The sequence below is a fragment of the Hyperolius riggenbachi genome, chromosome 1 (genome assembly GCF_040937935.1).
Source record: "Hyperolius riggenbachi isolate aHypRig1 chromosome 1, aHypRig1.pri, whole genome shotgun sequence".
NCBI lineage: Eukaryota > Metazoa > Chordata > Amphibia > Anura > Hyperoliidae > Hyperolius > Hyperolius riggenbachi.
In genome coordinates this window covers 412579612-412605047 of record NC_090646.1, presented here as the reverse complement: position 1 = coordinate 412605047, position 25436 = coordinate 412579612, and the positions used below count along the sequence as shown (strand labels likewise).

The following is a 25436-nucleotide window of genomic DNA, read 5'->3' as shown; positions in this document are numbered from 1 at the left end:
GACATGCCGGCGACAGCTCGTCGCCAGGTCCCTCCGCATACACACGGCGGAGGGACCTGGCAACTGATGCGGCGGAAGCTGTCGCTGTTGTCCCTCCCCCCGCCGGAAGCGCCGTCTATTTGCTATTATGTTGCTGTCGCTAGTCCGTGTACTCACGCGGACTAGCGACAGTTGCGGCGGAGTTGCGGCGGCGACTGTTGCCAGGCGATTGACCGCGCCAATCGCCTGCCGACATCAGCGACGGGCGACAGTTCAGGGTGCGCGCCCGTGTAACGCCGCATACTCAAGGGCGACCTGTCGCCGCAACACGCTCGTGCCGCATGTTGCGGCGACAATTGTAGCCCGTGAGTATGGGCCATAACAGTGCCAAGCACAGTTAAATCATAAAGCAAGTATTCTGCTCACCACTTTGCATCTGTAAACTTTTCGCCCTAACGTCAATAGAATTTGCCTTGGTCCGTTTTGGTCACAGTTTGCCATCAAGTCACTGCAACATTCACAGGAATATGGTGAGGTCAGACTGAGTTAGCAATGCATAAGTTAGGTAGAAGTGTTGGTAATGACTTACCTGGCTAAACACTTCACAGTTCAATGAACAAAGGTCATATTAAATTGTATCACATTTACATCCTTGTATAGCCAATAAAGGCCTTATCTGCATTTCTTTGTGTTTAACAAATTAGATGTACATGTTGCTAGATACTGTGTTGCCCATAGTCTCTGTGTTGCCCTCAGTCTCTGTAAATTGTCTTCCGAAATTAATGAATGTCTAATTAGGCAATCATTCTTCAGAAACTGATGAACTAGACAATCATTAACAAATATTAATGTATCACATAAACACTGGAGTTACCCAATATAAAATGCTTATCTAGGGTTTGGATTATAGGAAATAAAGATTGAAAAATTCCACTCTGAAGTAATAAACAACCTATCTATTTTGTTATCAGAATCAAACAGTAATGTTGTCCTGTTATTTTACTTTCACAGTGCAACAGGAAAATAATAATCAGATTTATTTCTGAGCACACGTCACTATGGTTTCTCTTAAAACCACTTAAGGACCAGTCTATTTTCCTGAGATCGGTGCTGCGTGGGCTCTGTACCTGTGGGATATCCGTCCTGCGCCGGATAGGATAGGCTTTAGCCTATCAGATGCCGGCGATCCCCGGCCAATCAGAGGCCGGGGATCGCCGATCTCCTTTACGGCGCTGCTGCGCAGCAGCGCCGTATGATGTAAACAGCTGGGATTTCTTCCCCGCGTGTTTACATTACGCGTGCGAGCCGCGATCGGCGGCTCGCACAATGTTCACGGAGACACCCTCCGTGAACTGGCGTGAAAAGCCCGCTCGAACGAGCGGCCGTTTCCATGCTATACCACTAACGACCCGCCGACGCCTATCGGTGTTAGGCGGCCGTTAAAGCGGGATTGTCACCATAAAAATCAAATTTCAACAGCAATTTGTTTGAGTGTATTAAGTGATAAAGATACTAATCCTGCATTCAAAACTTTCAAAACTTTTTATGCTGTTATGGTTTGGAGTCCACACAAACCTTATGAGCACTGGCCCTTTAATAGCCACTGCTATTTAGTTGCATGCTGGGAGGTTGTTTTACCTAAAATATATTTATCCTCTTCCCTTTATTCCCTGCCTAGCTGCCTAGCTGAAACATGCTCCTCTGCTCACTTGTGTTTACAAGCATGGCTGAGGTGACTCAGCGATTGGAGGAGAAAAGAAAAAAAAGTTAAGGGAAGAAATGACATCAGTATTTAGTCTCAAACTGTGGGCAAAAGACATGGTTCCCACCAGGAACAAAATTCTCTTAATTTACTATATAACATTCACTGAAATAAAAATGTGGATAGCACAATACATGTGTTATGTAAGTAGATCAAGTATTTATCTACTTATATATGTGTTTTTTATTTCCTGGCATAGGATGGCTAAAGGTCTGTACACACGCCGGACTGCAGGAAACGACGGGTCCGTCGTCACCTCCTGCTGGGCGTGTTTTCAGCAGACAGTCCGGCGTGTGTACAGTCTGTCGGCAGACTGTACACACGCCGGACTGTCGCTGGAACGCCCGCCCAGCGGGAGGTGACGACGGACACGTCGTTTCCTGCAGTCCGGCGTGTGTACGGACCTTAATCCTTCTGCTTTGAAAGCTACTCTATATAAAGAAGCACTCTAAATTTAAGATAATCTTCAGGCACAAATCTAACTATACCTACCACATAACAGCTTAGCAAACAGTGCTCAAATGTTACCTGTTTGTGACAAAAAAGACATCTGATGCTAAAAATACTGTATTAAAATCTGATCACATGACCACAGGAGAGGTTGCTGCTGTTTACATTGCATAATGTTGCTTGCTGGCTACCGACACATCTGTACAGCCTTGCCCCATACTGTTGCCTGTGGGATTGAGTCCCGATCTCTCCCGGATAGCATACAGGTGTACAAGGCTTAATCTACAAAGCTCTCCACAATCTTTCTCCATCAAATACATCTCCTCACTAGACTCCAAATTCTAACCCAACAGCAACCTCCACTTTGCACTCAACTTTTCTTTTTTCCTCCTCTCTCAATCACGTATACAAGATTTCTCACATGCCTCTCCCCTCGTCTGGAATTCCCTTCTAAAACACATCCACCACTTTCCGACCCTTTTAACCTTAAAATGAACTTTTTCAGGCAAGCATACAATCTAGCCTAGGTCATTGCCTTTCTTTGCTCCTTTCTAAAGGAGCAAAAGATGCCTCTCCTGCTCCTAGGGCCCATAGTCACAGCTATGGCCACTGCTAGGTATTTCACAAGACTTGTCAGATTCACGTAGCACACTTGCACAATAAGGACAGAATAAAGCAGCCCATGGTTTATGTGTTACAATCTTCTATAATAGGTAGAATAGGATCCATAGAAAACAAGTGGAGCAATATGCTGGATGCATACTAATAAGTTATGTTTGTTATTTGTTATTTACATAAAAGCTGTACGTGCGGTGTACTCTCAAGCATTCTATTTTGCAATCAGTGTTATCAGTTTTGTAGAAATAGTTGTCTTCATTTACGAATAACCAACACATCCTCTGGTAGTGATTACAATCATTATAAAGGAAACACGGAATGATGGTGTTAAATTATAAGTTGATTTTACTTCATGGATCCACTGATAATCCTCATATAACCTTGTGGCTACGTAGTGATGAGTGCAACAGACCAGACAAACAACACTACAGAGGACAATGCTGACAAATTTCCTATGTCCCCAGAACAACATCATGCAAAGGAAGAAGGGATACAAGGATAGGATAGGATGACTTGAACTCACATCTTGATGATGCAGCTCGGGAAATAACGATCTGGAATGTTTTGTAAATCCAGTTAGGGCTTAATTTTGAGGAAGGGAGGACACAGATAAGTCTGTTTATTTTGTAATATGGGAAAGGAGTTCTACCAGTGCTCATGGGTATTGACATTCAATATTTACAAATCATTAAACACTAAAGTGAAACTACAAGGACAGAAACAAGGTAGCTGCTATTAGCAAGGGCTTCAGCACACTATCACTTCGCTCTGCAGCACAGGTGGCCGTCTGTTTTATACATTCACATGGCACCTGCTTTCATGTAATTTGCAGCACTGCTTCATTCAACTATGATGGATGGGACAGCACGATGTTGCGCTCAAAATACGTGAAGCAGTGCGTTGAGAAATCACACTGCTGCACAGTGCATAAGTATGCCCATCAGAAAGAGCTGTCTAAACTGCCCTGCCAAGGCAAAAGGAAGCAAGTTCTGGCTAGCTGATTTTTTCAAGAATCACCTAATGCTGTGTCTGCCATATTCTCTTTTTTTTAAATTCCACAAAGAATTAGTACTATGCTATCTGTGTTCATGTTCTGAGCAGCATCTGAAACAGTCATGCAAGACAGGACTTTGGGCCCTACCAATGTGCTTTGATTTTTTAAATAGTTATCGTTGTGCTCTGTATAGAGTGGTGCGATATGTTTTTGACACAATCGCAAAAAAATGGCTGCTACAAATCACATAGCAAAGGAGGTGCTATACAATTTGCTATGTGATCTCCCATTTGAAAAACTTACTGCAGCTTTTTTTTACACTTCGTAATCGCGACCACTGATTGCACCCATCAACGCAGCAAAACACTCTCTCATAAACCAAGTGAAAATCGCCATGCAATTGTGTTAGCGTTTTTCAGCGTTGTAAGGCCCTGAGTGTACCACAACTGACACGGACACAATGAACATGTGTGAACACAGGATCAATTGACATGTACTGGTACGGACCGATTTAACCTCTAGTGTGAACCCAGCCTAACAGTTTCAGCCACAGTCTTAATGCTTCTTTAGTTTTCATAATAGTTGGTGCACTAGTAAAGAATTATGGTACCTCCCATATAGAATCTCTATCAAACATAAAAATAATGATCATCCATTTCAACATTCATGAACTTCCTCCTCTGGACATCCCTGCCGATCCTGGCAAATTACTTATTGCATAAACCTTTAATGCTTAGTCATGCCCCATTCAGTTATTAGGACATAAGAGTTTCTTTTCTTTTTATATCACTAATGACACCACTGCTTATTTGTTACCACTTTGTGTGAAACAAGGCTTTCACAACTAAACTTCTTGTTGGAGTTCAGATAACGTTAAATACCTGTGATACAGGTGTTACAGGTACCACAGGTAACTATGATGTACCATACAATATGTATTTTGCAAGAGGTGCTGTCATTACTGACAGCATCCACTGCAGGGTCTGCTGCTACTGGCAAAGCAACCCGTAGTCTGGAAAAATGAGTGCAGGTCAGATTTGTTTTTTCAAAGGGCTGAAACAAAACAGGTCAATGTGGACAGGACGCCCACAAAAGATCTTAGCAGCCATCAGCCCCTCTAATCTGAGTCTATTTCCCTTATATCAAGATGCAGGGTGGCAGACATATGGGTTCTTTCACTAAACTTCTTCAGTAGGGATACTATCATTTTCTGACGTAAAAAGCCATATGTGTATACTGTATGGCTTTTTAAATGAGCTGTATTCACTAAGCTATCTGTTCTTACCCCTAAAGTGATCAAAACATTGTGAATTAAGCCCCTGTTAGGCTAGATTGTCTGCTGCTGATGCTATTTCTGCTGCTTGCCTTCAGTGTTCCTCCCGTTTCTGACCTATTTAATATTTGTCCAGCCCCATATTCTCCTAGTAGTGTCCTTGGCCATGCATGAGCGTTTTTGAACTGAGCATGTAAGAGTTCCAAACCACGCATGCCCAAAAAATTAAGCACTCATGATTGAAAGAAGAAAGGGCACAAGCGTCTTATTTCATTGGGTAGATGTGGTTTGGAACTCACAAATGCCCAGTTCAGAATCACTTGTTCACTGTCCAGCGAACATCCAGGAAGCTATGGGGTACAATCCTGGAACAGAGAACTTGAGGGACCCCGAAGACAATGACCAACATGAGGTACAGGGGGTATTCTAGCCCACCATGTTTTTTTTTTATTTTAAAGTTTTGGCACACTAGAGATATGCTTTAAAATACATTCATCTTACTTTCTGTAGTATTAAAAATACACCTGTAACTTAAAAAAAAACCTTCCATTAGTAGACAGACACAGAACATTTATATCTCGCTTTTCTCCTGGCAGACTCAAAGCACCAGAGCTGCAGCCACTAGGACGCACTCTATGGGCAGTAGCAGCATTAGGGAGTCTTGCCCAAGGTCTCCTACTAAATAGGTGCTGGCTTACTGAACAGGCAGAGCCAAGATTCAAACCCAGGTCGCCATGTCAGAGGCTGAGCTCTTACACATTACACTATCCAGCCGCTCAGTAGGGGGAAGCTCCTCACCTGATCCTCTTCAACCCCTCCATTGTCGTCAAATCCACTCCATTGCCGTCCAGGACCCTCTTGACATTCGCAGTGCTCTCTTCCGTCTACGAGCCAATAAAGTTGAAGACAAGTAGGGCTCGTTTCCACTTGTGCAAATCTGCATGCGTTATCTGCATGCAGATTCGCATAACCAAAACAAGTGGATGGGCCTGTTTCCACTTGTCAGAAATACTGTGCGGTTTTCTGTGCAGGAAAAATCTGCACAGCAGAGCCCTCTTCACATACAATGTATTTAATAGGAAATTTGCATGCATTTTTGTATGCGAATTTTACCGCGAATTTGCGGGCGTTTTCACATAAAATCAATGTAAAAGCACACAGGCACTGGCATGGTTAAATTCGCATACTTACTAACATATACAAAAACGTCCGCGAATTAGCGGTAAAATTTGCATCCGCATGCGTTTTCGCGACTAATTCGCACCGCACAAGTGGAAACGGGCCCTTAGAGGGTCCCATCAGAGGAACGGAGGGGCAAAAAAACACTCAGAAGCTTCCTACTACTGAAGTATTTAACTTTTTTTTCCTGTTACAGGTGTCCTTTAAGTAACTACTAAAATACCACAAGTATTCTTAAAATAAGAAATACATCTTTGAAATAAAGCAAAAGATGAAAATCTTTGAGAATTGACATAAAAATGTTGCTGTTGGCAAAATATAACTAGTGAGGAAATAAAGCATAAAGCATACCTAATAATACAATCTTTGCAAATTAAACCCATACCATAAATGGTGCATAAAACTCTATTCACAAAGATTTTCCTAGTTATGTGTAGACACTCAACCAAAGAGCTTGTTTTTATACATCTATAAGCTCCTTTATTATCTAATGTCAAAATAAATGACACGTGAAAGGCCTGGTTAGCAGCCCACACGACTGCCTGTGCTACAGCCTTAAAACCTCTCAGACAGATTCAGCCTGTGACTTAATTGCTGTGCACACACTGGATTCTTGTCAAGAGGCCATCTGTCTCAGCCGAGAGCAGTCTAGTGTGTATACTGGCCTTAAAACTACGGTTTATAGCAATGAAGGTCTGTGGTACAGGAAATGGTCAGCATATAGGCTCCTGAAAAGCTGATAGACAAGTCAATCAACTGGCTAAACTGAGTGCTTAAAACTTCAAGCATATGATAATAGAAAAAACCCTAAGATGTCAATTACAAATATTATTTCTACTGAGGCACGAAATGACCTTCTATGTAAATTAATTATTTATTATACAAGCCTATCTAAAAACCCTAGTCTAGCCTACCTAATTTGTCTGTTTCTTTGTGGATGTAAGTAGAATAAAAATAATTAATTGCAGTCTTTTAACCAATAGAAGTTACACACAAGCTTTACCTTGGAAAAAAAGTTCACAAAAGTAATATGCACAGAATATTAGTACCAGCACCACGGAATATGTTGGCGCTTTATAAATCAATAATAATAATAATAATTGGCAAAGTATCCATTTTTAAAATCAAATTCTTTTTAAGCACTGTCTATTCCATTTTTTTTTAAATCTTGATATGTATTCATTGACCGTACAATTGGATTGGCTGGAAATAACTGGAGTCACAACCCAGACCACACAAGGTTATATTCCTACCAACAGGTTAGGCACACGAAGCAGCCTGAAACATCAAAGTTGGTAAAACTTCCATGTACGCTCTGAATTTTACCACATGATTCTTACTTCCTATTCAAACAGCTGCATGGTTATAGTACAGATAAATATAATCTTATCTCAATAAATTCTGCTGTACTTCACCCACTACACTGAATTCTCCCACACACCATCATTTATTATCTGTCTTGTGGACAATAGAAAACTTCACCTCAGGAGACCCTCTTTAGCTGATGAAATAAAATGTTTCCAACTGTTCCATGAGCTCCAGTCATAAGGCTGTCCATCTGCAGGTATAGGAGTAATTCATGAAGCAAGTTTGTGTCAGGATTAGGCACTAGCATAGTATTTTCTTTGCCTTTGTGACCACTGAAGTTGAATCACGGGAATCCAAAATTATCCTGAACACCACCACCGCTTACTTTGTACCACTAGATCCAACATAAAGCTACCGTATGTAGCCCTTGATCAGGATCCATTGCAAAACAACATGTGAATGATCCTACAGGATCAAGTCGACGTGTCCATTTTGCAAAAAGTGTAAAGTTTTTCAAATGTGACAAAAAGTGTCATTTTTTCCAGACACTGCATGATTGAGCATTGGCAAACACTGCATGGCTATGGAGAACACAAGCACTACATGGCATACAAAAGTGTGAGGTGTCCAGAAAACCCCACACCGAAAAGACAAAACATAAAGTGTAAAGTAGCCTAAAAAGTCATGGCTTTTCAATATACTTCACCTTGCACGTGTGATTCAATCAGTACTGTTGGCCTAATTAATACCAGCCAGTTTCACCACATGATTTAAAGTGTGTTGAAATGTATAAAATTATTCATACAAGCCTTTGATGTGAAACAAAAACCAACATAGAATAACAGGCACCTCGGTCTCTAGCTCTGTGTTTTTAACCCCACCACAAACCACAGCCGATATGAAGCCAGGCTGTCTCCAGCAGAATTCTTCCATGAGGCTATAGCTTTCTGAGGTTGCAAGAAAATAGAAAGACTGTAAAATACAATATTGATTTTGAGGCAATTGTTTTGAGTAAGGCTTTTAACTGAGCCATTCAAAACTGAGCACGAGCACTGTTAAATGCTGATGGTTAAAGGCATGTGTGTGCTGACAGGGTAGTATATCAGGTCTTTCAGAATCTTGAGCAAAATATAAGTTGACAGCACTTTTATGGTTGCCTTCACTGAGGAATTTCTGCAGCTATTTCTCTGAGCTGGAGCAGACTGTACCTTGCATGAAAACAACTTCCCTTTTGTCCAACTGAAATAAGAACCACTTCAATTCATAAAGTGTCACTGCAGTGAATACAACTGAAAAAAAAATGGAACTGCACAAAAGTTATTGTCAATTTTTTTTGTATTTAACACAAACAACCTTTTAATCAGTCAGCCAATCAGAAAGTAGAAATGATGGGTGTTACAATGGCAGGTGCCTTGACCTAGGACATTTAACAGTTTCAGTAGAAGCAAGAAAAACATACCACTCCTAATGGAAGTTATTCTTTCAGTCCTTCTAGGACAGATTATATTACATGGGCAATTAAGATGCTAGGCAATGATTAGGAACACAGAAATGTGAGACCGTACAAGGCAATACGTGCATGGGTGTGTGTTACTCACACCAATGATAAACAAGTGTCACTTGAACATATGTAATGGATAAGGACTAGATAAAAAGCAATTACAGCATACAAATGCTGTCACTTCTGGATTCACACTCAAATGTATTGCTGTCTCTGCACTTTGCTTTACATTGTGCATTTCCTAGATACACTCTTTATAGCAGGGGTCCTCAAACTTTTTAAACCGGGGGCCAGTTCACGGACCCTCAAACTGCTGGGGGGCCGAATCAGGAGCGTAGCAATAGGGGTTGCAAAGGTTGCGACCGCATCAGGTCCCTTGGACCAGAGGGGCACCAAAGGGCCCACCCTCAACTACAGTTTTAGCTTTCTATTGGTCCTGTGCTCATAATAATCACTTCTATAAATACTTTGAATAGTAGTAAACAAACTGTTCCCCATCCCCTTCTTGCACCTCTGACACTGTAGTTGCCATTGGCAGGTGTTGGTGCGCCGCATCAATTGTTAGGTATAGAGTGCTTGGGGGGGCCCATTTTAAAACTCACACCGGGGCCCACAGCTCCTTAGCTATGCCACTGGGCCGAATCTATCATTTGGTAAGAAAAAAAAACATTTCATAGTACCCATCTTGTTTTTTCCCCAGCTATATGAAAAGATTGATAATACAACATAGGAGACAGGTGTCCAGCACTGCTATTTTATTTGCATAGTTGTGCATACATCTTGAACTGCTTGCAACAGAAGATAATGGTGCACAAGCCTGGTGGCCAGTGGTGCGGTGGGTACAGGGCACTGAATTCCTGAATGCCACCAGGTTTGTGCACCCTTTTCTTCTGTTGCAAGCAGTTCAAGATGTATGCACAACTATGCGAATAAAACAGCAGTGCAGGACACCTGTCTCCTACTGTGTATAAACATCACTTCAACTTGGTCCAGAGCAGGCAGTGAGACTCATTAGGGGAAATCACATGTTAGTGCTGATAACCATTCGTTGTTCTCCCACATGTTTAGTAAGAGATTGGCCTGCAACTGCCCCCCACTTCAGAGACACCTGTGCTGCACATCTGCTCGTCCCTACCTCCCCTTATGTCGCCTCTACCCGCGCTGTGTTCAGCGTTGTACTCTGCAGTGAAGATATGAGCCACGGGTTGCCATAGTGACGTCAAAATAAGCGGTGACGCGATGTGCCGTGCGGAGCTGGCGCCTCCTTCCCTCACTACTTCATGGAGGAGAGGAAGCATAAGCTATGCACGGCACATCGCGTCACCGCCCCTTTGGACGTCACCATGGCAACCCGTGGCGGCTGCTATCTTTACTGCAGAGGACGCTGGACGCAGCGCGGTGGGAGGGACGGATGGACAGGAAGATGTAGCACAGGTCTCTGATGTGACGGGGAAGCGAAAACGCAAACCAATATTTTGATTGCGCTGGAGCAGCACAGGGCGGCGGGCCGGTCATTTTGATGTGGGGGGCCGGATTTGGCCCGCGGGCCGTAGTTTGAGGACCCATGCTTTATAGAGTGAATACACTCCATTATTCAAACTGCAGAAATAGCAGAAGAATACAAATGAGGGCCACTGAAAGAAGCAATAAACAAAAGACAGGCATGGCAAAAGTGGTGTAAAACAAAACTGGATGTGGTCATAAATCTGGGTGTCGTAGAAAAGTGGATGTGGTTTATACATGGGCATGGCTGAACTGCATCAGGAAACCCCATAGGCTTGAACAGCATTCCCCACCTGAAAGGTCAGTATTCCATAACACAAGTGCAGCAGTAAGGTCTACAACACAAGTGCAGCAGTAATATCCCCCAATCACAAGTACAACAGTAATATCCCAATCACAATTAGCCCAGCCAATATATTAAAAAACAAAACAAAAAAACAGCAGTAACATCCCCATCACAACAAGCACAGCAGTAATATTAATTACTAAAGCAATAATGCCCCTCATTGCAACTAGTGCAACAATATTGTGCCCCATCACAAGTGCAGCAATAATGTTCTGCATAGCAAAAAGTCCAGCAATACTGTACCCCATAATATGTTGCAGCATCCCCAAATGTGGCCATGTGCCCCCAAATTTGTTCATGATTCCTTGTGTCCCTATCCTCTTCATACAGATGTGTACAGCTGTGCAAGTACTTAGCTAGCTGAAATGGTCTATACTACTTTTATCATATTTATTGTGCTGCTTCTGTGCTGCATGGCCTTACTCTGCCTCAACCGCTTCAATTCCTGTCCTGCTAGAACTAATTATCAGATGTGGCATCAGCTGATATCTGTACAGCAGCCATATCATCCAAAACCCTGAGTAACACACAGTCAGAATAAAATCAAGCCAGGAAACCGCAGGGCCTACTAAATGGTGGGCCAAAAAGAAACCACCTTAGTCATGTTGCCTTTTAGCTAACGCTGCACAGGTTTGTTCTGGACAACTGCTTCAATGTATTCAGCTTTCTTTGCACTTGTCTTATTAAATTAGCCGCAAAGTGTTAAAAACGAACACATTTTTTTTCAAATGCTTCCTCTAATCTGGGTCTCCACTGTCTTTTTTCTTCTCATGCCACGCCATCATAGCAGCATGACCTCTTTAGGGTGACTGTTGAGAGGGGACATGGCACTGGCACCACTCACACCCATCCTTCAGAACTGATTGGAGCAGACAATGACTTCCCAGTATATTGGTCAGGAAGTGTGGCTATATGTATATAAATATGGGTGGGGGGAGGGGAGTGGCAGGCATAATGATGATTGATGCAGCTGAATCTGGGATGTAGCATGAGGGGTTGTGGGAGGGGATGCGGACATAAGGCCTGTTCACTACAAAGATTAGGCTTGCGTTGATTCAATGCATATTATATGGAATATGTCATAATTTGCAATGCACAACATTTTGTGAATTGCATAAAAAACGTTTCTGCATTATTTGTTTTTTTTATTGCTTAGCTGGCTGAGTTTGCAATGCTGACTTCCTGTGCTAATGCCAGACAATGGCCTCAATTCACTAAGCTTTATCAAACACTTTATCAAACGTTTGATAATTTACCTCATGGGTAAAATAAAATTTTGAATTCACTAAGATGTTATATATTTATTGAATGTTTTATCGATAAAACGTTCAATAAATCTATAACACCTTAGTGAACCCAAAATGAGATTTTACCCATGAGGTAAATTATCAAACGTTTGATAAAGTGTTTGATAATGCTTAGTGAATTGAGGCCATTGTTTGGCAAACTGAACTGTAGTCTATGAGCTGTCCAAAACTCATCTCTCTATCTAATTATCCTCCACAGAAGGGAGTCTGGAATGAGATAGGTGGGGTTACCAGCTAGTTTTTTCCTGTGAACCCAAGACTGACCCTGTCCACCTCCACCCTGTGCTCCACAAGATGGATCAGAGGGATGAGAGGGGTCACCTGATGGCTCTGTGCAGAGTAATACACTTCATACTTTGTAAATAGATCTCTGGGTCATGAATAGCAGCATCAAATATGGAAATTGTGGTATTAATGGTAAGGTCTCCAAGTCATCCTTATTAACAATACCCTCAATTCACTAAGCATTACCTTATTCGGTAATACTGAAAACAGATGATTTCACCTTCCCAAATTCCAATTCACTAAACCTGTTACGGAATAGTAAATACTTCAAGAAATGTCAAGAAATTGCAATTCACAAAGAAATCGCTCAAAAGTGTTCCATATTTTTCTGCAGCTCTGACCAGCCGATAACTCACTCACTCCATGGTTTAACATGGACAGACAGCCAATAGGGAGAGCCAGGCAGCCAATAGGGAAACCACACAGCCCTGCTTCTCATCCTGATTTGGTTCGACACCCTGGAAGGCAGAACTTCACTGTAGCAGAGGAATGAGACATTTTATGAGGCTTTTCTGCATTCCTAAAGATGTGAAAATCTGTATACTGTTACACAGAAGAGCTCCCCTGGTGGCTGCAGCACATCTAAAGGGATGTTGGGGATGCACTGGACAGAATACCCTGACTCATACACAGCTCCCTGCCTCAGCACTGACCTGCTCCACAGCTGATAAGGGCTTGTGCACACCAGAGCGGTTCTGAAGCGTTTTTTAACACGCTTGCAGGGGGAAAACCGCTTGGCTAATGAAAGTGAATGGGCTGGTGCACACCAGAGCGGGTCGTTTTTTCCACAAACCCAAACTCAGGTGCTGCTGCATTTTTGAGATTTCTGAGGCATTTCTGCATCAATGTTAAAGTATAGGAAAGTGGAAAACCTCTCTGAAAAGCGCTAAATCAGAGCGGTTTTCCAGTCGTTTTTGTTACAGAAGCTGTTCAGTAACAGCTTTACTGTAACAATATTTGTAATCTGCAACACAAAAACGCTCCGAAAAACGCTAGGGATGTTTAGAAAACATGCCTACAATCGCTCTGAAATCTGCTTCAAAAACCTCTAGCGTTCTGCAGATCTGCTAGAGGTTTTTGGTGTGTACTGGGCCTAAGACTTACCAAACAGAGCTTAGTGAATTGAAGCATGTTTTTTTTCAGTAAATTACCAAACTTCTACCTCATACGGAAAATCTTTTGTGAATTTGGTAAAAAAAAAAGTGTAAAATACCGAAGGTGGTATTTTACCAAATTAAATGATTTTACCGAACTGCCTTTAGTGAATTGAGGCCAATGAATTGAGATGGTGAACTAGCGGTGTAACCTCTTGCATGTAGAAAGCAGAGTGATATGTTTTGAAAAGAGCAGGAAAGCAAAATAAATGTGTGTTGTTTCAATAATTTGCAGTCACATCTGTGATCACCACAGTCATTGTTCTGTCAGAGTTCCTTTGCTAGAGCTCCTCTAAAAAGAAAAACAACAAATTCCACCACTATAAGTAAAATGCAAAGAAGGCCTTATGCTGTGAGCAGAAATATTTCATAAATGTTTTCATACTGGGTAGAGGGGTAGTGCTAGTGGGCTGGGAAAGTGTAGCTGACTACTATCATTTCTTTTAAAACAGGGCCTGAAGGACTCCAGTAGTAATGTCTCCTTAAAAATTAAATGCTCTTGAGTTTTACACTAGTGTTAGCTCTTAAAAATATATTGCTGTACTAAACAGACTGGCACCTGAAATTCACATTGCATGTGATCAAAATAATATCTACTGGTAGTATGGGTCACCCATACAAAACTGTGCTGTTGGTTTCTCTCACACACACGCACATATGCATAGACATAGCAAGCAAACATCATTGCAACAAAAGCAGGTGTAGGTGAATTCAGTTCTTCGTAAGTGTTTTCCGTCTCCAACAAACAGGCCACTCCAGTTTACTTTTGTACGTACATTTACTTTTCTATGAAGGTGTGACAGCTGATCTTGCTATACCAGTTTTGTAAGGAAGTTTCTGATTTGAATGCGAACTCTACTGTAAAGATGCAGTGAGGCAAATGTCATGCTTACTGTCATTTATGCTCGCCACAAACAGACACGTTACTTACTGATAACAATAAGCGGTGAGGCACCTGACTGACTTCCCTCCCTATGCTGTAGTGGCACCAAGACCGACCCTTATCTCAGTTGGCTGGTGAACATATGAGCAATAAACATGAAGAAAAAAGGGAATGATCAGTGCACAACTGAACAGAGAGCGTCTAAAAAAACTAACAACATGGTAATACTTCAGAGCAGATACCTCCCTGGCCGTATGGACAAGCCTGACACATCCAGGGAGAAATAGCTGAAAACGGTATGGACAAGTCAGGCTTTTCCAGCAGTTCTAAGGCAGGGTTCAGGTTTTTGCATGCATTTTTCACATTAAGGGGCCGATTCCACTAAGTACGAATTCGTAATGCGATTTTTCACATAAAAAAGAATGAAACGTCAATGCAGTAATTTCCATTGAATGCGAATTTTGGTGTGTGATGCAGCAAAAATATGTATTGCATGCTGCAGATTGCATTGCAAACACGAACAGTTGCATACAGAAAAACTTATATATGCCAAATGTATTATCCTAGTGGAAACTGAACTTAAAATGTGTGTCTGTATGCAAATTATTGCATGCTCTGGAAACCTGTATGCAAAAATTCACACACGAACGTGAATTTTAATACGAAAAAACGCATGCAAAAAAAAATTAGTTTTTTTAGCCAAAAAGGCGAAAAATGGTTTTTTTTTTTTACATGATTTTGTGTTTGAAACTTATATTCACAAAATAATTTTACTCAAAATGTATACTAGACCCTTGCTTGACACATTTTGGTAAGTTACGGGCAAAAATGCTATGAAAATTATTTGAAACAGTTTTTGCACAGAAATTCAGCAGAAATTGAACAGTAGGGGTGTTAAAGGAAACCTGTGATTTTAGAAGCAAAAATGGATATCTACCTCAGGAGAAGGAAACCTCTGGATCTTAAAAAGGCTTCCCCAGTCCTCCTACTTCAAGCCATTCCAGCATTAGGACCCCCAAAGAGTGGCCTCCCTGTGCAGTAGCATCATGCAGAAGAAGCGCTGGGACAGGCATGTGGTAGAGAACAGTAAAGCCTCTTTAGGATCCAGAGGCTTTACCCTCCCGAAGTGAGTACCCGTGGGAGCACTTTTTTCCTTCCATATACACTTTAAAGTGGATCCGAGGTGAACTTGTACACATTGCATAATTGTGTTCCTTTCCTATTGTTTATAGGGCATTCTTCAAGCCAAATACTTTTTTGTTTTTGTTTTAATACTCTAATTCCCTATAAACTAAAAAAGCCATGCCCACAGGTTTGCAGAGAGCCTTGGCAGTAGCAAGGGCTCATGGGAGCTCAGTCTGGGCAGGAGGAGGGGGAGGTGTTACTAGCCATTGATTTCAGAGGCAGAGGGGAGGAGGGAGGAGGAGAGGGGATTAGGTTGATGGCTCAAGATACAGATAAGCCGGCCTCTGTGTAATGTTTACAAACAATATGGATGGTGTCATTGAATCACAGGAATAAATAATCATATTCTATTAAAACTGTTTGCAGCTAGATTTGCTGTGTAAACCATCTAAACTTTAGATAAGATATATAGACAAGTTACTTGTTATAGTTTTTCATCTCGGATCCGCTTTAAAGCAATACTCCATTGTTTCCCTTGTTACCCACCTGTGAAAGCCACTCTGTCATTTCCAGCACCATCATCCCTTCTCCCCTCTGCAAAGAGACAGAACGCATCTTCTGGCTGTTGTCTAGCAACATGTCTGTACAGCATTGGGGGCACACAGTGTCACCCACAGGATCAAGTTTGATCCTTCCAGGCGACACAAATACCATGTTTGTGAGCACCTGTGAAAATAGCTTTCACGTTATAAAATCATGCAAACTAATTAGTAGTGAAACATCTGTGAATTTGGTGCCTTTTATATAAAGTGCACCTACCACTCACAAACTCATGTGTTCTGTTCATAAGTTAACCTTAGTCTTCTGACCTTCCTGTCTATATAGTAAACTTTAAGTTCCAACACCAACCACATATGGCAGTGTTCTCCCCAGGATTTTTTTCCACCCAGGTGGCATGAAAAAGTGGCCAGGTGGGGCACAAAAGGGGAATACAGGGGCAGTGCTTCTATGTGAAAATCTGCTAACAGCATAGGAGGAGAATAAGGAGGTGAGCCAATGACAGCCGGGTGCTTACCAAAATTAGCCGGGTGGAGCACCTGGCTAAAAGAGCCTGAGGAGAACACTGTATGGTACTTCTTCTGTGTGGTTGATGTCTTACTAAACCCCAAGCAACTTTCTCACATTTCTCTGGGGAATCCATTTTGAGTTATCTACATTACAAAAAACAATATTTGGTGGTGCATACTACAGCAGAACTGCAAAAACCCCAGGGGCTCCCAGTACTGCTCAAGGCCTCAATACTTTTGAGAATTACTTAAAATACTATAAATGGAAACATTTTGTCTGAGTCGTCAAAAAAGTAACTTTTAATTTAATTTAATGTGGGCCGTCTATGTGTGCATTTTTCATGTACTCAGGAAACATTTCCTGTTATTCATACTAAAATCCTTTCTACCTTCTGCCCTCTTCTGTGACCAATAATAGTCTTTTGCACATAGAATGAGGTTTCTCCTGAGGATTATGGGCACAGCTATCTTAAATGCTACCAGCCCTTTCAAATAGCTGCATTTGTAATATTCAGAAAGAGAAACTGGGAACCTAAACAAACTGGTAGTCAATGTTATCACTCCAACCACATATACATTTATCCTTTCCTCAAACTCCATAAAGCTAGATCAAGCAAACTTATTTTGATTGTACTTTTACATAAAATATATCAAATTATGTATATTTTTTTCCCTAGAGTTTAGACCAGTGAGCTTTCCTTCCACTTCCTTTAACATGCCTATTCCATAATGCAAATCTGCACATTAACTCAGAAGAATATGACAACGAAAAATTAGAAGATGGAATGGATTCCAGTGTAATTGGATTGAAATATACTGAGGATGGTAAGAGAAAATGGTGGTTTGCACACAGGTTGATAAACACAAAGCAGTCACAAAACAGTAGACCTTATGCAATATCTAACTTGCTAGGCACAGAAAACCTATCTGCTCTGGGTAACTGCTGTAGCTCTGAGGAGAACATGTGAATGCCAAGCAGCCACTAGAAACACTGAGTGGGGGACGGGACAGGAACTTTAACTCAGAAAGCAGTCTCTGATTGATAAGTAAATATGATAAAAAGCAAACCTATAGTATACATACAACTGTACAGTACTCAAAACTGCATAAATCTATAGTACATTTTCCACCACTATGGAAAAGATTAAAGAGAATCTGTATTGTTAAAATCGCACAAAAGTAAACATACCAGTGCGTTAGGGGACATCTCCTATTACCCTCTGTCACAATTTCGCCGCTCCCCGCCGCATTAAAAGTGGTTAAAAACAGTTTTAAAAAGTTTGTTTATAAACAAACAAAATGGCCACCAAAACAGGAAGTAGGTTGATGTACAGTATGTCCACACATAGAAAATACATTCATACACAAGCAGGCTGTATACACCCTTCCTTTTGAATCTCAAGAGATCATTTGTGTGTTTCTTTCCCCCTGCAGCTATCTTCCACTGAAGTGTCAGGCTGTTTCTTCCTGCAGAGTGCAGACAGCTCTGCCTGTATGTAATTCCTCAGTATGTGAAAGCCTAGCCAGCTCAGAGGAGGATTTATCCAGCTTGTAAAACATAAGAGAGAAGAGAGAATCTGCCCTAATCTAAATAATACACAGCCAGTGTGCAGAGAGGGGCCTGGAGGGGGGGAGATGCATCACAGAACCACAACACTGAAGAACTTGGCAGCCTTCCAGACACAGGCTGACAAGTCTGACAAGAGAGAGATAAGTTGATTTATTACAGAGATGGTGATAGTAAAACGTGCTGCAGTAAGCCAGAACACATTAGAATAGCTATTGGAACTTGTAGGATGATAAAAAACAGGATGCAACTTTTGTTACGGAGTTTCTTTAAGGCCTCGTTCACGTTGGGTGGGTTCAGAAACGTATCAATCATGATAAAAAAGCGCATGCGTTGATGCCTGTTTTATAACGCATATCAATGCACTTTTTTTAAGCAGATCCATATGTTTTAAATGTGCTTAAACACCTTTTTTCTTCAGCATGGTTTGCTTATTTTATGTAGCAGTTGTCAATAAATATTTGTTTTCATTTGAAAATGTTTTTTTCTTAATTAGGGGTCAAAAAAGCATATTCGAAGTGCATTGCTATGCGCTTCTATGAGTTAAAAAAGCGCACCCATTCACTTGCATTGCTGTGCGTTTCACAGCGCAACACACAGAAATGCCTGCAACACCAAATTTCTCAAACGGACAGTAACAAAGCAATTAGAATCAATGGACAAATCAGTAACTAGCAAAGCGCACAGCACAATGCGCTGTGAAAAGCGTACAGCAACGTTCCTAGTGGGAAAAAGGCCTAAGAACTCATTCACACTATCAATGCATCAATGAATGAGATTTTGTGCATGCATTCCATCAGAGTGCATTAAAGCGCAGATGTCAGTGGCTGCAACACAAAGGAACTTGACAGGAAAACGTGTGCATCGTGCGATATGTTTCCAGATGTGTTACATCACAATGTGCGGGAACACACAGTTCTACTGTGAATGGTAACATGAAACATACATGGTACCATGCGGATTGCACACTATAAGCAGTGCATCATGACTGATAGAGCAGCACATACTGTGAATAAGCCCTTAGGAATTAGTGAGTTATTTATTAAACAAGGCTGTGCCAAAACATGCCATGGAACCATCTAGCTGCTATGCAGCAATTTATTTGTACTGGTTTGGTGATTTTGTTTTTACCCTTGTCTGCAAATGACCATTCATAGGTGATAGTAATTCAGGCAGTGGTAATTTAGCCATAAAATAACACAAAAATAAGAAGTTGTGTAAGGAACTTCATAGTTCTGCTTTATGAGTAGCACAGCAAGAGGATTTACTAATCGGGCTTTGCAAGGTCCAGCTTGTTACGCTCTATGTACTGTATGTCTCCCATGTTACTGCCAGACTGAAATAATTGCATGCCCCAGTGTGCCTTCTAATGAGTATGTGTTTTTTTATACAATATGCATAGTCGTAAGTTAATGAACTTTTAATAAAAAGCAACATAAAATGGTTTAATTTGCTTTTTTAGTGTTTTACATCCTCTAGTGCTGGTCCTCCTTCACTGTAGCTATTTGCTCTGTCTGCTGGTGCTGAATCTTCCTCCGTGCTCCATGACCTCATGTGACAAGCAGAAGACCAAGGCAGAGGCAGTGAGCGGATAGCTGCAGAGGAGGAGGCAGGATCAGACCCCGCGCTGGAGGAGGTAAAATGCCAGCACCACCTCTGTGCTTCTCTGCAAAGAGTAGAAGATGGACGTGAGGAAAGAACAGAATGGAGCCCTAGAGGAGAGATGGAAGTCTAGACCTACACCACAATAGAGACCACACACTTTAAAGGACACCTGAACTGAAAATTATTTATTTCCTTTTAAACAATACCAGTTGCCTGGCTGTCCTGTTGATCCTCTGCCTCGTTAATACTTTTATTCTGACTGAAGTCCAACTTAATGTAGTCTAACGTCAGCACCATGCTTGTTTCAAATTTGTGATTCAGATACTACTGCAGCCAAAAAGATCAGCAGGACAGCTGTGCAACTGGTATTGTTTAAAAAAAATATATATGGCAGTCTCCATATCCCTCTCACTTCAGGTGTCCTTTAAAAATGGGAGAGGAGAAAAATGGCGTCATTCCTTTTGTACGTGGGAAAGGTGGCCACACTATTGTACACTATTGGTGGTGGTGGTGGGGGGAGGTTGGGAGTTGTACGCTTTCTACTGAAGAGGGGAAGGGAAGGAAAAAGTTATGGTCTGCTGATCATCACACTTATTGTTATGAAGAGAAGTGAGTCATACTGGCCACAATTGTAATGCCGAGCGGGAAATGGTGACCCTTAAAACTGTGGAGTGGTGGATGCACTTAGATTTTTTGTAAGGGAGGGAAATGGTGGCCACAATTGTTGTGGGGAGAGTGCAAGTATAAGGTTTTGGTGGCCATAATTGCTAGGAGGATCCTGAATGATGGCTGTATTTGCTGTGGGGAGTTATTCAGTTGAAGGAAGCTAGAGGTGGTCACAAGTGTTATAAGGGGATAATGAAGATTATCCCTGCCGTAAATGTTTTCTTCTAGGCTACACCCACATCCTTTCCTCACTACCATGACTGCTCCTCAACCATGTCCCTGGGACCCCTTCCCCCAGGAGAATGTTCTCCTGGTCCACCTATTCCCCACGAGACCACTTGTCAACTCAGGGGAGGGTGGACATGAACATTTTTTTCTTTTTTCTTTCTTCAACTTTTGGGCTATAATCTGTCAGATGTGTTTAGAGTACTTAACATAGTTCACCTAGGCTAGACCCCATTGACTATTGGAAAGTGGTAAAGTTACTTCCCACACTTCTATAACCAGCTGCCGACAACCACATTTGCGTTTGCATGCAGTTGTATAGGGAGGTTGTGAGGCAGTTACAGGTGTTTGTCAAAAGCTTGATAAACACCTGCTGAAAGGTTTGGACAACAATAAGGTGAAAAGCCCTTTACGCAAACCTCCATCAGCTACGCTTCTACCATTTGCACCCACACTCTTACGATACTAGTTCTGTGTTTGGATTCTACTCAAACAGTTGAAGAGACTACCGACTACCAAAAGCTACAGGCAATCTCTGGGAATGCCGGATCTACTGTGGTTAACCATTACCTTATCAAAGCTGACTCAAGAATGCAGTTATCAGTTTTAATTACATAGCATGGGGGTGTTAGATCCACAGTCAACACAAGCTGGCAACCACGCAAGGACCACAACCTATAAATGGTACAATAGTGTTAACGGGCTCCTAGGTGCGGTTCCCACTGTCTGTGCTTTGCTGCATTTTGTGGATTGTTTTTGACCTGCAAAACGTAAGGACACCACAACATAATGTAAATCATGGTGACACATTTGCATTAGTACCATCCAATTTAGGCCCAAGAACATACATCTGGCCTGCTGCATTTTTGCACATTTGCGCTTGTGTTAAAGGGAAAGGACTACAAAAAAAATTTGTGGAGGCGCACTGTGCTATTCAGATTTCTGTTTCCTGTTGTGCTGTCACTTCCTCTGTCATGGCCAATGGGAACATGAGGCTACACACTTCTCAGCAGCTGGAGAATAGTCCAGTACCAGAAGTAGCTACTGTATATCTATACATGCAAGGCTATAAGGTATTGTTTTTTGTGCTCATTAGCTTCTTTCAATAGCAAACAGCAAACACGCATTCCCACCTAATCCAGTGAAAATTGCAAAATGCAAATGCATACACAAAAATGTATATCTCACAAAAAAAACCCAGAATTGCATGCTGCCAAAGTGCAAAAATCGTAAATGCATCGTAGTACAATTGCAATTTGCTACTTTTCTATCTTAGCCATGGCTCTACTTGCAACATCAACAAAGCTTTCAGTGACACTAAAGGAAGCCTCTGCTGATGTCAGTGCAGGATTCCATGGCCAGGACTGGCCCTTCCAAATGGGCATCTACCTAGGGCCTTGAGCACCACATTGCTACCAAGTCAACAACTTTACAGACAGTAAAGGATTACAACTTAAAGGGGCCCCAATATTCACTCTTGCCCAAGGCTCCATACAACTGCTCCTGGCCATGGCTGAGGCGAGAACTGGAGCATGGTGTGACACTGACAGGAAGTAAATGACCCTACGTAGGTCGGGGGGGGGGGCAACGTCCCTCAAATAAGAAACCATGAATCAGGCCAAGTTAGCAGCAGCGGTGCAAGATGGCCGTGCATAATACGATCTTGACTACACAGTCTTGTCTAACCATACTCACATCCCTGAGAAATGAAGGCCTACATAAAGAATCTGTACAAAGTGGAATTAGACTGACTGTATAACCAATTGTACAACCAACACCATCTTTAGGTAAAGCATTGTGGTAACCTTCACCTTGTGACATTTGTATATTGCATCCTTGCGCTCTTTTTTAAGCCACTTCGCAGTCACTTTAACTGAGCTAACTGCAGTAATGTGACATCAGAAGATTGCTATGGGTTACTGCTGCTTTGCTGAAAAAAACTGCTTACTACCATTTGAGATGTTTATACATTCACTTAAAATACCAGGGAAATTTCATATCTCTAAACCACAAAGTCCAGATTCCCCAAGACAAGGTTCTACAAAAAGGCCACATGATGAGGTGGAATAACAGGGGTGAGAGATGACCAGACCAAGTATTTTTCAGTTCAGGTAAATTGATAAAAAGCCAACCAAGAAGAGGGAAAATCGATATTTATGTGAGAAGTGCATTGCTAGTGTGACAGATTATCCTACACAGGATCACCATCAGAAGCTGGCACCAATACTTCGCCAAACAGATGATATTGGAGATGGCTGGCATTGTGGATAAGGTTTGGTAAAGTTGCATATATCGCTGAGTGTATTATTTTCATACACAAACAACAGGACTGGAGCCATGTAGAGCTCTAGCCTCTAACATAAAAACATGCTATGATTGACAGCTAGGCTCAGACGAATAACTAATACAATCTTAGTTGTGGCCGTACCATAATCAGAAATATATGCAAGAAAACGATGTATGGATAGGGAAGGGAACCAAGCAAACATACACACTGCAATCAAATGACAAGAAGCCATAGGAAATGAGACAAGTCACAGCTGAGCAAAAGGTGGCAAAGCCTAATCCTGTCGCCTCCCCTTCAGCAGCAGATGCCCGGGCACCGGGATGGCACGCTTGCTCCTCCTCACCTCGCTGTATGATGGGCACCGGGATCCTGTCACCGTGTCCGTCCCATCATGTTTTCTCCTTGCAGCAGCTGGACTAGGAATGCGGCAGATCGGCGCTCCGGTCTCCTGGTGGTACAGTCACTACATAGCGCACACATACACACACAGCGGTGACATTAGCCGCCGCCCCCGCCCGCCTGTCTGACGGGCTGCTCTCAATGCTACACTAGCGTCGCTTCTCCTCCCCGACTCTTCCCAGCACACAGTCACACACTGTCATCCACATCCACGCTGCACTGATACTACAGCAAGCCCCGCCTGGCCTGCCCGGAGCCCCCTCCCTGCTCCGCTCGCCTCCGCCTTATACTGAGCAGCATTCTCATGCTCATACAGTATAGCCAGTGTAGTGCTGCTGCAGACAGAGGACACGACGCACACGCATACACATACATACGCACATACAAATACACAAGGCTCTAGCAACTAGGCTGGCGCCTTATCAAGTGCCATGCAGCTGCGTGCTGTAACACTCTGTATCTGGCTTCTCTTCACACAGAGAATACAGTTGTGTTGTTTTTTGTTTGTTTTTTTTGCCGAACAACAAGACTTTCTCAATAGTGAATCAGAAAACAGGCTATTTATGTGAGAAAAACTGCGCCACAGCTCAACCTGTGAGCAATATAGGCTGGTACCCAACTACTGGACAGATTTAATACAGCAACAGCTTCTATTTAGAAAGAGGAAGGGAAGACTGGGACTTTAGAAATGGGACTATTGCAGTGCCCAAAATCTGCAGAAAAGATGGTGAAAAGTGAGTATGCACCATGCACTGGGACCCACTAGAGCACTTTTTGGAGCGCCATCAATCACCCACACTTTCACAAATGCTTTGCTAATGCAAGTGTGTGGTGCTGAGCCCATTGGAGCGATTGGGATTTTGGAAATCGCAATTGCAAGACATGCAGTATTTTGTGAGCGTTTGGGCTCAATTTAATACCAGAAAACGCACCTCAAAGCGAGTACGAATAGCGCTAGAGATTGCAATAGCACTTTGCGATTTGTAGCGGGTCCCTGGCTTTAGTGTGCTCTGTAAAGGCCACAGCACACTAGGGCTAGGACCCACTAGAAAGCGCAAGTCGCAATCACAGTGCTTTTTGTAGCGATTGTTGGTAGTGATTTCCGGTGAGCGATTTTTGAATTTAATGCAAGAGATTTTTACAGTGATTGGGATCTGGGATTTCCTTATGTTTTGTTGCAAAAGCACTGAAAAATTGTTTTGTACAAAGATTGAAAAACGATTTTGCAACAGTCCTATACTTTGTATTGAAGCGCAAAGGCTCCAAAAACGCTGCAGGGAAATTGCAATCGTTACTGCAGGATCACCTCCATTGACTTTCATTAACCTAGTGCTATTTGAATCACTGCTGAAAGGGCTGTAAAGAGTCCAAGGTCTAGCGTGCTCCTATGTACAGGCCCTTAAATACATTTAATTCTGGTCCTTTGAGTTCTTATAATCATTGACAACATGATGACCACCTGCTGGGTAGAGGTTCATAGACAGAACTCTAGATACATTACCGCTGAAGTGCTTCTGCTATATACCTCCATAGATTTTTGCCTTATTTCCAAGGTTGATTTTGAGGTTGCAATACAACAGTGTTTTACTGGTCACAAAAACTGCCAGTGTTTTAACCTACAGGCGCATGCACATACCTCCCAACTTTGGAGTTAGCAAAAGGCACCCTCCCTTCCCACACCTTCAGCCACACCCCAATTTTGCCTGAAGCATGCCCCCCCCCCCCCCCCCCATACAGTTCCTTGGTGTCTAGTGCTTCCTCTAGTGCTGCGGCACATCGTACAATGCTATTGCATCACAACACAATGCAATTATATTTCTATGGGCCTTTAACACTGCTAATTTTGCTGTGTGACAATTTCCATCAGAGTAACGTGCAGCATTCAGTGCGTTGCTGGGTGACACGATCGGTACAAGCATAAAGTCTATGCTCTGTACGGGTCGCATCTTAGCA

At 42.2% G+C, this 25436-nt stretch overlaps 1 protein-coding gene across 4 annotated transcripts in view; it reads right to left on the bottom strand.

Annotated features, from left to right (window-relative positions):
• The window catches only part of PIP5K1B (phosphatidylinositol-4-phosphate 5-kinase type 1 beta), a 233510-nt gene extending 208418 nt beyond the window's left edge, over positions 1-25092 (bottom strand). The window contains exon 1 of one of the 4 annotated variants that reach the window (XM_068236042.1): positions 25009-25092. The gene's annotated coding sequence lies outside the window, so the exon portion shown is untranslated. Of the gene's footprint in view, positions 1-5874; positions 5961-23427; positions 23710-24984 lie in introns of those variants that run through there. The other 3 variants (XM_068236025.1, XM_068236034.1, XM_068236050.1) reach the window with 3 other exon arrangements.
• Between the last annotated feature and the right edge of the window lie 344 nt (positions 25093-25436).